This window comes from Elgaria multicarinata, chromosome 8, assembly GCF_023053635.1.
Source record: "Elgaria multicarinata webbii isolate HBS135686 ecotype San Diego chromosome 8, rElgMul1.1.pri, whole genome shotgun sequence".
Lineage (NCBI taxonomy): Eukaryota > Metazoa > Chordata > Lepidosauria > Squamata > Anguidae > Elgaria > Elgaria multicarinata.
Genome location: NC_086178.1, coordinates 69,798,584 through 69,810,616, shown reverse-complemented (window position 1 = coordinate 69,810,616; position 12,033 = coordinate 69,798,584).

The window sequence follows — 12,033 nt, the reverse complement described above, 5'->3', positions numbered from 1 at the left end:
AACATAGAAGCCTGAGTAGGTGGCAGATGATATCAGCATCCCTGCTAATCAGAAAATCCCTGTGAGTCACTACAACACTGATTATACAATATAATTTCAATTTATAGCATTAAGAAAAAGGTTATGACAATTAACAGCATTTTGAAGCTTTTGATATGGGCCAGTTCCTATTAAGGAGTCACCCACTAGTTTCTGAGTGATACTTAACCCTATATGTATGAAACCATTGTTCATTTGTTTGTTTTCCTGCTAAAATGGAAAACTGGGCTGGGAAGACTTTCAAAGCGTGTGGCTGCAATCCTAAATATATTTACTAGGGAGAAAGCCCCACTGAACAGAGTAAGACTTACTCTTAAGTAAGCATGAACAGGATTGGACTATATGATACATTCTATAAAAATGGACTGTCCAGTCGAAGGTAACAAAGGTAACTTTAGGTCTGTATAGAAAGCTTTTAAAAATGTATTGCATGCTGTGGGGTGGGGTTCCATGGCTTCAAAATTTCTGGAAATGTTAGATTTTAATGGTGGCCTAGAGATTCCCTACGAATTAGGCTGAATCACATGGAAAACAGCTTTGTTACAGTTATTGTGCAAATCATATGGAAGCAATTTTCAATGGCCTTCATCTAGATAAAGGCTGCACTATTTCAATCAACCCTTCGTTGTGTCCCCTAGCTGATTGGATCCATCTTGCAGAAGGTTAAATTTGTTTACACGAAGTTTCTTAAAACATGAGAACCATTATGAGATTTCATGAGAAACATGATTCAGATACTTAGTGTTTGGAGACTAGCGTATCCAGAACTTCTGTCTGTTCTCAGGAATGATTAATAACATCATTTTAGCAACAGCTGTTCTAGATGTCCAGATAGTTGACTAGAGCTATCAATGCCCATGGTAGACCTTGAGTTGTACCATGCTGCCACCTAGTGGCTCTCTTAGTTGAGCTGAAGAAGAGAAGCTGTAGCCACCCTTTTTGGCAAGTGTGCCACCAATTAAGTTAAGGTATTAGAAGTGCTACTTTTGCACATCCTACAGAACACATGTAGCAATCCATTCCTTAATATGGTTTTGCCTCTTGTCTAGTGTGCCAGGAAATGGGTAACTGTGCAGTATAGGTAAGGGAGATTCATGTGTACTAGCCCTATGGCTTATTGAAGTCTACCTGCTTTTATGCAGATGTGCCACAAAACTTTATTGAATGTGTCACAGATTGGCCACTTGTGCCAAAGCCCCAAAGTCTTTCATGCATTTTGCAAGTTTTGTTTTATTTTGCAATCTCTATCCTACCCCATGCCACTAGAGAGCCCTCAGGGCATCACAAGTATCAAAACAGCACAATAAAATGCATCATTGTAAACAGCTAAAATCAGGTAGTTTTTTGTTTTTGTTTGTTTAATACAGGGATGGGCAACTTGTGGCCTCTCCATATGTTGTTGGACTTCAACTTTCATCATCCCTTACCATTGGCTTTGGTGGCCAGGGCTGATGAGAGTTGCAGTCCAGTAACATCTGGAGAGCCACAAGTTGCCCACCCTGGTTTAACATATCTAAAAGCCACTATTTAAGGTCACAGCCCTTACAAAGTAGTGCACAGAAAGGTAATGCACACAAATACATTGTGCACATTAAATTGGTCTACATTACTCTGAGACAGCACTTTAGCATTGTAGAGCTACAGAATATTACAAGGATTCCAATTAAATAAACAGCTCAGAATCTTATAGAGCTGGCTGCAGGGAAAACTCTCTCAGGGAAAGTCAGCCTTAAAGAGATATCTTTTTAAAGTCCATTGGTTTCTGTATTGTAGAAACCAATCACAATTCATTCAGGAGCTCCAAACTTATGGGGTCACCACCAAGAAGGCCTTGTCTCTCATCTCTGCCAACACAACTGATCTTACTGGTTAGCATACAAGTAGGACATCCCAAGCTGATCTTAAAGTACATATGGGTAAAGGAACATTTTAGATAACTTGGTTCCAAACCATTTAGAACTTTAAAGGTTAACACAGCACTTTGAATTGGGCATGTAAATGCACTAGCAACTAGTAGACATAGTGCAAAATTTGTGTTACATATCCTCACTTTCTGGCTCCACCAAATTCGGTGGCTTCTCCAAGAGCAGCGTCTCTTGGTGGGCTCTGCCACATTGTGCCAAGCTGCTGCATCCCTGCAGGCTGCGGAAGGAAATGAAGTCATGGTGGCGGTGCTGCGAATGACCTGCTCTCTGTGAAGATCTCCTCCACCAACCCCCTGCCTCCAGCCACCCCTCCAACCCAGAAAGCAGTAAGGTTTGGATGGGCTTGTAACTCAGTGGTAGAGCATCTGCTTTGCATGCAGAAGGTCACAGGTTCGGTTTTCAGCATCTCCAGGTAGGGCCTGGAGATGCTGAAAGTCAAGACACACCCACTGGCACCGCTAATAATAATAATAATATTTGTTACGCGCCTCTCCCTATGGATCGAGGCAGGGTACAACACAAATGTAAACACCATAAAATGCACAAAACTAATTAAAACATTTAAAACTAATACATTATTAAAAGCAGCACATTATTAAAAAGGCATCTTAAAAGTCAACTGCGTAGGCCTGCCGGAAGAGATCAGTCTTTATAGCTTTCTTAAATTCCAGAAGACTGGTAAGTTGACGAATCTCTCCCAGAAAGCCATTCCACAAACTGGGAGTGGCAGAAGAAAAGGTCCTCTGGGTAAGAGTTGTCAGCCTTGTTTTTGTTGGCTGGAGTAAATTCTTTCCAGAGGACCTGAGTGTGTGGGGCAGATTGTACAGGAGAAGGCGATCCCGCAGGTAGCCTCGACCCAAACCATGTAGGGCTTTAAAGGTGATAACCAACATTTTATACTTTGCCCGGAAACTAATTGGCAGCCAGTGAAGAGATTTTAAAACTGGTGTAATATGGTCACCCCTAGGTGTACTGGTGACCAGCCTGGCTGTCATATTTTGAACTAGTTGAAGTTTCTGGACTAGGCACGGCCTGTGCCATGCTGCACCCCATAGCCCCCTGACAGAAGTATTTGGCCAGTCCATTTCCCTCAGCGGATGGCTACGCCGCAGCAGGGGGAGGGGGCAGACATATAACTCAGTCCCTTGGCCTACTCTCTCCTGACTTCAAACTATCCACTGGGAAGCTGTGCACTGGTTAGGGATATCTGTCTCCTAGTAACTGATGATGGTACTACAGGCTTCAAACACAGAGACAGATTTAAATAAATTAAATAAATGTGTTTTTAAAACTAAATTACCCCAGAACTCTCACCCCTAGGGTCTCCTTAGTATGCATGACAAGTGTCAGGTGTCACAGTCTTGATGCTAAGGCACTCACAGGCAACCCCTCTTTTTCTATTATAGATTTTTTAGGTAGTGGGGAGCTAGCAGTTAAAAAAGCAACAGGGAATTAGCAGTTAAAAAGCAACCAGAAAGGGGCAGTCACGAGAGCTTGCAGAGGGAAACTCTATTGATCCATCCCAATCAGGAAACAAGTGTTTCTGGGTTGTTGTTGCTTTAAATATTTATATACCACTCCTCATCCAAAATATTTCAGAGCGGTGAACAGGTAGAATAAAAGAATAAAAACATGATATTAAAATTACTACTATTAAAAGAACAGAGTTCGAATAAAACCCAAGTTCTAGTATAATTGCGGCTGGTCACTCAAAGAAAGCTTCCTAAAACAATGGCATTTTCAGGAGGCGTCAGAAGTTACATGTTGGCACCTGCCTGACCTCCAGTGGTAGGGAATTCCACAGGAAGGGGGCCACCACACTGAAGGCTCCTCTCCTGTGGACTCCAATTGGACCATAAGTCCACGTAGAACCACCAGGAATGTGCCCTCAGATGATCTCCATGACCGGGCAAGTTGATAAGGGAGAAGGTGTTCTTTCAGGTATCCTTGACCCAAGTTGTTTTGGGCTTTGTATACCAGTACTAAAGCCTTAAACCTGGCCCGGTAGCAAATAAGCAGTGCAGTTCCCTTAGTAAAGGAGTTGCATGCTGAAAAGGGGCAGCTCCCAACAACAGCTGAGCTGCTGCATTCTGCATTAGCTCCAGCTTCCGGAGCAGCTTTAAGGGCAGCCCCACATCGAGTGCATTGCAAAAATCCAGTCTGCAATGGTAGACTGGATTGTACCACCATGGGCAAGCTATCCCTTTGAACCACTAGCTTTCTGTTGTGCAAGCAGTGGGTCCCACTTGCACAACAGAACGAGTGGGAGTCAGCCACAGCATTAGATAGTGGCTGTTGATTGAATATGCAGATCAGCAACTCCATAGCCAAATATTTAATTGTACAATTTCAACATTTGCTTAAATGATCTGAAATGAAATGTTTACCTAGATCAGATAACTGTTTCATGTTCTTCACTGGGAGGAAGGTACACTCAGTGGTAGGGCACATGCTTTGCATGTAGAAGGGCTTAGAGAAAAGATTCTGAACATTACTGGGCTTCATGCAGTAATGGCCTGACTTGACCTGTGGAAGCTTCACATCTTCCCTCATGTATCCTGAAGCCTCGACAAGTCATGGCTGTTGGGTCCAGAGAGTCTAGCTTCCTAAAGTGACCATTTGTATGCCAGTTCTAGAGACCTAAAGTTGTCTGTGTGCCAGTTCAAGAGACTTGTGGTTGTCCCACAAGTAAATAATTTCCTCTCCTAAAGAATGGATAAAAGCTGGGAATCAGAAGTGCTGTTAACCAAAGAATTGTTAGTCTTGGCCTGCTTGAGTTGGTAAGTGATTTGAAATTACAGGAATTTATTAAATGTTACAGGCTTTAACTGCATGTCAAAAGGATTCCTTGCAAGAGGAAAAAGGTGGGATATAAATGCAACAATAAAGAAAATATATTTTTATTTAAATAAGTCTTGTTTAAGAGCTATTTACTGGCGCAGTTACATGTTTGTTACCAACCCTGTGTGTTTTGGCTGAGGTGACGTTGGAATTGAAGTGAAATTTCTGATGGATCTTTGCTCTGTATTATCTTAGGCATGTTTACTCAGAAGCAAGTCTCAATGAGTTCAGTATACCCAACTCCCAAAGAAGCATGCCAAGGAGTGCAACTGTCCAGTCTGATCCTATGTATGTTTCCACTGGGGCTTGTTTCCAGTCAATTAGTACAAGACTATAAACCTTTAAACTCTGGCTTTAATTCACCATATGAGAAGGCAGCCTCCATAACTAAAGTCTCAAATGAACTTGCTTTTTTTCTGGAGAAGAAATTTTAAAAGACACGTACTTTAGTTTAGATTTCATTTAGAACTGGTTTGAGGAAAATCTCTACACCTAGAATTATAAAGGTATAAAGAAAGCTGACGGAGAGTGGGGAAAACCCCAAGTAAACCTTTAAAATTTGCTTCACAGTCTCTTTTAAGAAGGAAGGTATTTTTCTTTCACAGTTAAGCTGGGACACTTCATAAAATACCTTCTGATCAACAGTGCCTGTCAGAGGGAGGAAAAATGGTCTAGCAGCCATGTTTCAGGGGCCTTTTAGTGAAGCGCAAACACATTTTTCAGTACAAAAGCTGAGATTTGGCCTTGCTCTAATAAGAAAAGAGGACGGTTAAATGAAGGGCTGTGTTATGAGCTGTTGCAGCTGATGAGTCACCAGCTGAGTGGGCTTGCAGGTCTGCAGCTGTGAATACTGCAGCAACAGACTGTCTCCTGTCTCCACACGAGAAGACGAAAAAATTGTGATTTTTCAGGACAAAATATCCAGAGACGCCAAATAATTTTTATAAGGATTATTCTTGGGTAATGTTTTCCAGTAGCCTGCTGTCCACTGCTCTTTCTATACTCTAACTGCAGCCTTGATTTATTATGGGGGTCAATGGTCCACAGCTTGCAGGCTATTTACGACCCCTCAAATACATTTGTGCATTACTGAATGTTTGTTCGAATCCAGAAGCTTGAGTTTGCATTAAAAATCAAGTTAAATGTCCCAATGTATTATTTATTATAGTTTTAACCTGCCCAACAGCCAACATTCTCTGGGAGGATGACAAACTTCAGTGCATACATGGTGTATGAGAAATGTGGGAAACTGGTACAAAAGGCTTTCTAACTGACTTAAGTTGGCAGCATTAATATTTGTGTTCAAATATTTTCCAAACTCAACCTTAATGAATGCCACTTGAATCCAAATGATTGCATCCACAACATCTCAAGATTTATTGCGACTAGTGACGTATCAGAAATTACAAACAAATGACCCCAGTGAAGTGGAATTATGTTGAGCGGTTGTGGTCAATGCAAATTGATCCACATCATGTTCATGCAAAATTCTAGGAAAACTGTGCCTCCTGCCCCCACATCTCTCTGTAGCATTAAATCTGCAAACTTAGCTTCTGCCCATCAGCTCATTATGCCTTTTCAGTGTCTCCCTCAGAATGATTTAACAATTTGTCTGCCTTCAATTAATTGCGATGGCTACGATGAGGTTTTGATCCTACAAATTGGCATATTGTCTCAACATTCCATGATGTGTCATAACAGCGGGTTAGGAGTATGCTGGCCTCATGCAAAACATCTGGCAAGCGGCCTGCGTATCACAGAATGCCTTGAACACTCTCTTTGTATATGGAAAGAATCTGCTGCCCCCTAGCTATAGCAAGAGGGCAATACATCTTGTTTTAAAACATTCCACAGGCTCTGAAGCCTAGCATGTTATAGTTGTTAAACTGTGAGGCTTGCACGTCAATGCTACACCCGCATTGCCCATTTCCAAAATCCCTGGTGAACTCATTACTTAATTTAAAGCAGCCACCGCCAAATGTCTAGCAATTAAAAAGAAAAAAGAAAAGAAAACTTCAAATTGTTTCCAGAAAAGCGATTTGAAATGGGTAGAGAAGGCAGGGATGTAGGATTGCCAGTTGCCAAAACAGAGGTTCTGCCTGCCCCATAAATGCTCCAAAACCTTTAGTTTAAGTCCTGACAAGGTTGCTTTCAGAAGGAGAGCTAATGCTCAGAACATGTATTGTGTAGGTATTGTCTTTTCTTCCTTAACGGATTTTCCATGGTAAGGAAAAAGATGGGAGAAGCAGTGGGAAAACACACATGGGGGATAGCACAAAAGCCCACAACATCGCTGCTGCGAGGCTAAATTGATAAAGCTAGATAGGGCAGGAGAGAGAACGGGCTACCCAGCTGGAAAAACCGCAGTGCCTGCACCATTCTGCTGTCAAGTCTGCCCCCTGACCTGCATTCCCATGCTTACCCAAGCTATGCCTACTGAATAACTCAGAGCAAAGGTAAAAGCTGCAGTAAATCGAGTTTGAAAACACAGTTTTGAGGGGGAAATCCTGATGTGGCTGTGATTAGGCAGCTGCATCATTTAAACAAAGTAGCGCCACTGTGCAGCCACTACGGAGTTAATAGAGCATGTAGACAGTCCCAAGGGCAACAAGTAGATGACAACAACGTCTGTAAAATTCTGTGGGTGAGAAAGGGCAATTGCCCATTAAAAGCCTCATCTGGAAGCAGAAGAGTTTGGGTGGAAGAGCTGGTGGAGTACAATTGGGAGTGGAGGTAGGAGGAGACAGGCATATTTCCAGGTTGACATTTGAGAAGCAACAAATGAAATTATTTGCTGTTCTGAGTGCATTTAAGAATGACACTGGCCATAGGCAAAGCACTCACCCATATAAATATCCCACATTGCTGACATCTTATTTCAATATGCTTACCACATATATTGGCTGGTCCTTACACGTGCAGTGCTGGCATGTAACTGATTCCAGCTGGACATCAGGAAAAACTTCCTGACTGTTAGAGCAGTACGACAATGGAATCAGTTACCTAAGGAGGTTGTGGGCTCTCCCACACTAGAGGCCTTCAAGAGGCAGCTGGACAACCATCTGTCAGGGATGCTTTAGGGTGGATTCCTGCATTGAGCAGGGGGTTGGACTCGATGGCCTTGTAGGCCCCTTCCAACTCTGCTATTCTATGATTCTATGATCTGTCGCTCAAATGGACATGCAGATGGATGAACACCCATTTGTATATGAGATGCTGGTCTCATTAAAAATGTATGAGGGTACATACTTTGCCTGTATCCGCTATTCCATTTAAATTTGAAAATGGCTTATAACTGTTGAAGTCAGTCCTTGATCTTTTTCTTGTTATTAAAATATTTATATACCCATTCCACTTAACGTCAGGATAGACTCCAGGCTGGTTTACAGCAATTTAAACATAAACAAAATATAATATTGAATTTCTGTAAACCGCCCAGAGAGCCCTGGCTATGGGAGCGGTATATAAGTGTAATAAAATAAATAAATAAATAAATAATTGAACATCACCGCAGCAGATAAAAATACAGTAATTTAAATGCCTGGGTACATAAAAAGGTTTTCATATTTAAAGATAAAAGAAGTTGCTAGACCAGCCTCTTTGGAAAAGGCATTCCATAACTGGGGGGTTGAATGGTCTCCTCAGAGAGGCCTTCAGTGGGAGCTGGATATGACAGCGCACTAAATTCAGGGTAGTATATATGACATTCAGTTCAGGGTAGTATATTTAACCAATATTTTCCTTATTCCTGCCTCAGGAAAAGTTGTACAAAAGTAAAAAAAAAAAAAAAAAGTTCCAGAATCCAACCAAGCATTAATTGGATCACAAAATGGTAGCATAAGAAGCATTGGGGAGTTGAACCCTGTATAATCCAATATGGCAAACAGTATCAACAAAAATGACAGTGACCTTTAGCTCTATGCTACCACCACCCCAATCTTTTTGGACCCATGGGAGAAACTGCTGTAGATGCCATGGAGGATGCGGTTAGTCACGTAATGGCTGCCATGGGGGCCTGTTTAGTCAAAAGAGGTGGAAGGAGAGAAGTAATGAAGATAGAAGCTGGGAAGGAGGGGAAAAGGGGAAGGGAAAGAGTGAGAGTAGAGGCTAAGAGTGGGGAGAAACAGCAGGATAAAGAGTTGAGGGGAGAGAAATAGGCAGGGACTGGAGAGAAACAGCAATATAAAGGAGTGACGGAGAGAAAGAGCAATGCTAGGGGCTAGGGAGAGGTATAGTGAGGAAAGGGGTTGGGTGGAGAGAAATAGCACAGCTAGCGGCTGGGAGTGGAGACACAGAGGCTGGGTTTGGATGACATGATAAGCAATGGGGGTTATGTAAAGAGTCAATCGTCTGTTGTGTTGCTTAGCGTGTCGGGCAGGGACAGGATACACACAACAGGCATACAACTCACAGCATGCTATTTTTTCCATTTAACCCACAACGTAAAACAACAGGCTGCTCCATTGCTTATCCGGATTAAATTGTCGCGTGGCGGGCTCCGTTGTGTGTACCGTGCATTATTTCCATTGGCCAGAGTTCTCCTGCAGGAGCAGCCAAAAGTGCCCTGGCTGCTCCTGTATAGCCAGCAGAACTTGCAATGCATGATGTGATAGGGGGACTGGGGGAGGAGCACCAGCCACCCAGAAGGACGATGGGACTTTCATCCACGTGACAGGGGCGTCCAACGTGTCATGTGGGGAGTACCAGCAACATAACACACGGTGAGTTGCCTATACCCCCATTGTCCCAACTCAGCCAGAGAGATTGAAGGGGGAAGCTCTGTGTGGACCAAGAAGATGGGGCCAAGAAGCAACCATCTCCTTTTTTTCCTGCATGCTGATCAGCTGATCAGCAGCAGGTTCAGGAACTGGAAGGTGAACCTATGCCCTAACTTGAAGGATTATCTCCTCCCTGGACACTAAGATCATCCTCAGCAGCCCTGCTCTGGGAGTCCCTGCCAAAGGAAGTAAGGTGAGTGGCTACAAAGAGGAGGGCCTTTTCTGTTTTGGCACCCGGTTGTGGAATGAACTTCCTATAGAAGCTCTCCTAGTGCCTACATTGTGCTCTTGCCAGAAACAGGTGAAAATATCTTATTTTCCCAGGCATTTTAGTCTTTTAATTTCTGTTGTTTTAAATCATTGCCTAGGTTTTATTTTGGTTTTTACTTTCATTTTATACTATAATTTTAAACCTTTAAATTAGTGGTTCTCAACCTTCCTAATGCCGCGACCCTTTAATACAGTTCCTCATGTTGTGGTGACCCCTAACCATAAAATTATTTTCGTTCTTCTGTACACGATCCATTGTCATGGGATGGTTTGCTAATGAAAATAATACATAACAATAGCTTTAATAATACAAAAGATGATACATGACATAGTTCAGTCAATACAGTTTCCTAAGACCATCGGAAATTTGTGTTTTCCGATGGTCTTAGGCGACCCCTGTGAAAGGGTCATTCGACCCCCAAAGGGGTCCCGACCCACAGGTTGAGAACCGCTGCTTTAAATGGTATCATGTTGTAATGTATTGTTTTAATTCTTGTGAACCACCCAGAGAGTTTTGGCCATTGGGTGGTACAGAAATGTAATCTTTTGTTGTTGTTTTTTAAGTAAAAATGTTTATTTCTCAGCAAAATTTGTCAACTTGCATCCATCCGTTAAGTGGCATGTTTTCCAGGGCAGATTGTGTTTCTAAGAAAGTTTGAGCCTAGCCCCTTTCCTTTTGGTGGGGAAGTGAATTACTACTCTGTTCAGCCTACATGGCAGAAATAGAATATTTTTTTGGCACTAAATTTCCTGCTATCTTTTCCACGCCCTTATAATGCAACCCTGTGCATATTCAATCAGAAGTTTCAATGGGGATTCCTCTGTATTACAGTCCTGTAACCATTTATCTATGCTCTCCCAGAACATCTACGAACTACGAGCTCTATCCTAGATTTTAAAAAGCATTTGAAAACTTATCTCTTTTCCATAGCTTTTGGAACACTAGCCTGATTTATTGTTCACAATACTTCGATTATTCCCTTATTCTGTCTTTGTGTAACCTCTCCCCCTCATATGTTTTAATGTGATTTTAGATTGTAAGCCTTGGGCAGGATATTGTTGCTGCTTTATTTGTACATACTGTACAGCACCAAGTTGGTGCTTTATAAATATTTATTTATAAATAAACCAGAGAGGTCCGCGTGGCGCCTACACTGTACTGCTTTCGTCACCAGCTGAAGACCTTTTTATTCACTCAGTATTTTAACACTTAATTTTAACTTAAATTTAAATTATACTGTTTTAACTCTATTTTAGTCTTATATCAACTTTGCTGTGTGGTTTTATCCTGATTGCGCTTTTTATACTGTATTTCGTAATTGTGTTTTAACCTGTTGGGTGTTTTATTGTGGTTTTAATTTTTGTGAACCGCCCAGAGAGCTTCGGCTATTGGGCGGTATAAAAATGTAATAAATAAATAAATAAATAAATAATAATAGAAATACCAATGTAGCTAGGGCAGCATCTTGGGGGAAAAGTCCAGGACCCTGCAACCAAGTGGGTCCTCAAACGACCATCCAAGTGCAGAAGCAAAGTCGTTTATTCCTGTAGTCATGGTGGTGCTATGAGTTAAGAGAGTTTAAAATGGAAAACTGCACATGCTTAGACACATTTTTAAAAAAGAAAAATCAGAGTTGGCAAATGGTTTTGCTGTTGTAGTTTTAACATACCAGGAATGCTGAAGCAGTTTTAAAACATTGAATAGCATCTGGAAAGGGGGGGGGGAGAGAGAGATGAATGTTAGTTATATGCTTCTTCATAACTTAATAGACATGACTATCTAAAGCCTCCCCCCACCCCAATTAGACAAATAAGCCCAGGGCCTAAAATTACCTAGTTGTCCCACTGTTTGGGAATAAGCTCCATTCATAGGATGACCATATGAAAAGGAGGACAGGGCTCCTGTATCTTTAACAGTTGTATAGCAAGGGGAATTTCAGCAGGTGTCATTTGTATGCATGCAGCACCTGGTGACATTCTCTTTTCATCACAACAGTTAAAGCTGCAGGAGCCCTGCCCAGTTTTGTATCTGGTCAAGAGGGCAGGGATCCTGCAGCTTTAACTGTTGTGATGAGGAGGAAATGTCACCAGGTACTACATGCATACAAATGACACCTGCTGAAATTCACTTTTCTATACAACTGTTAAAGATACAAGAGCCCTGTCCTCCTTTTCATGTG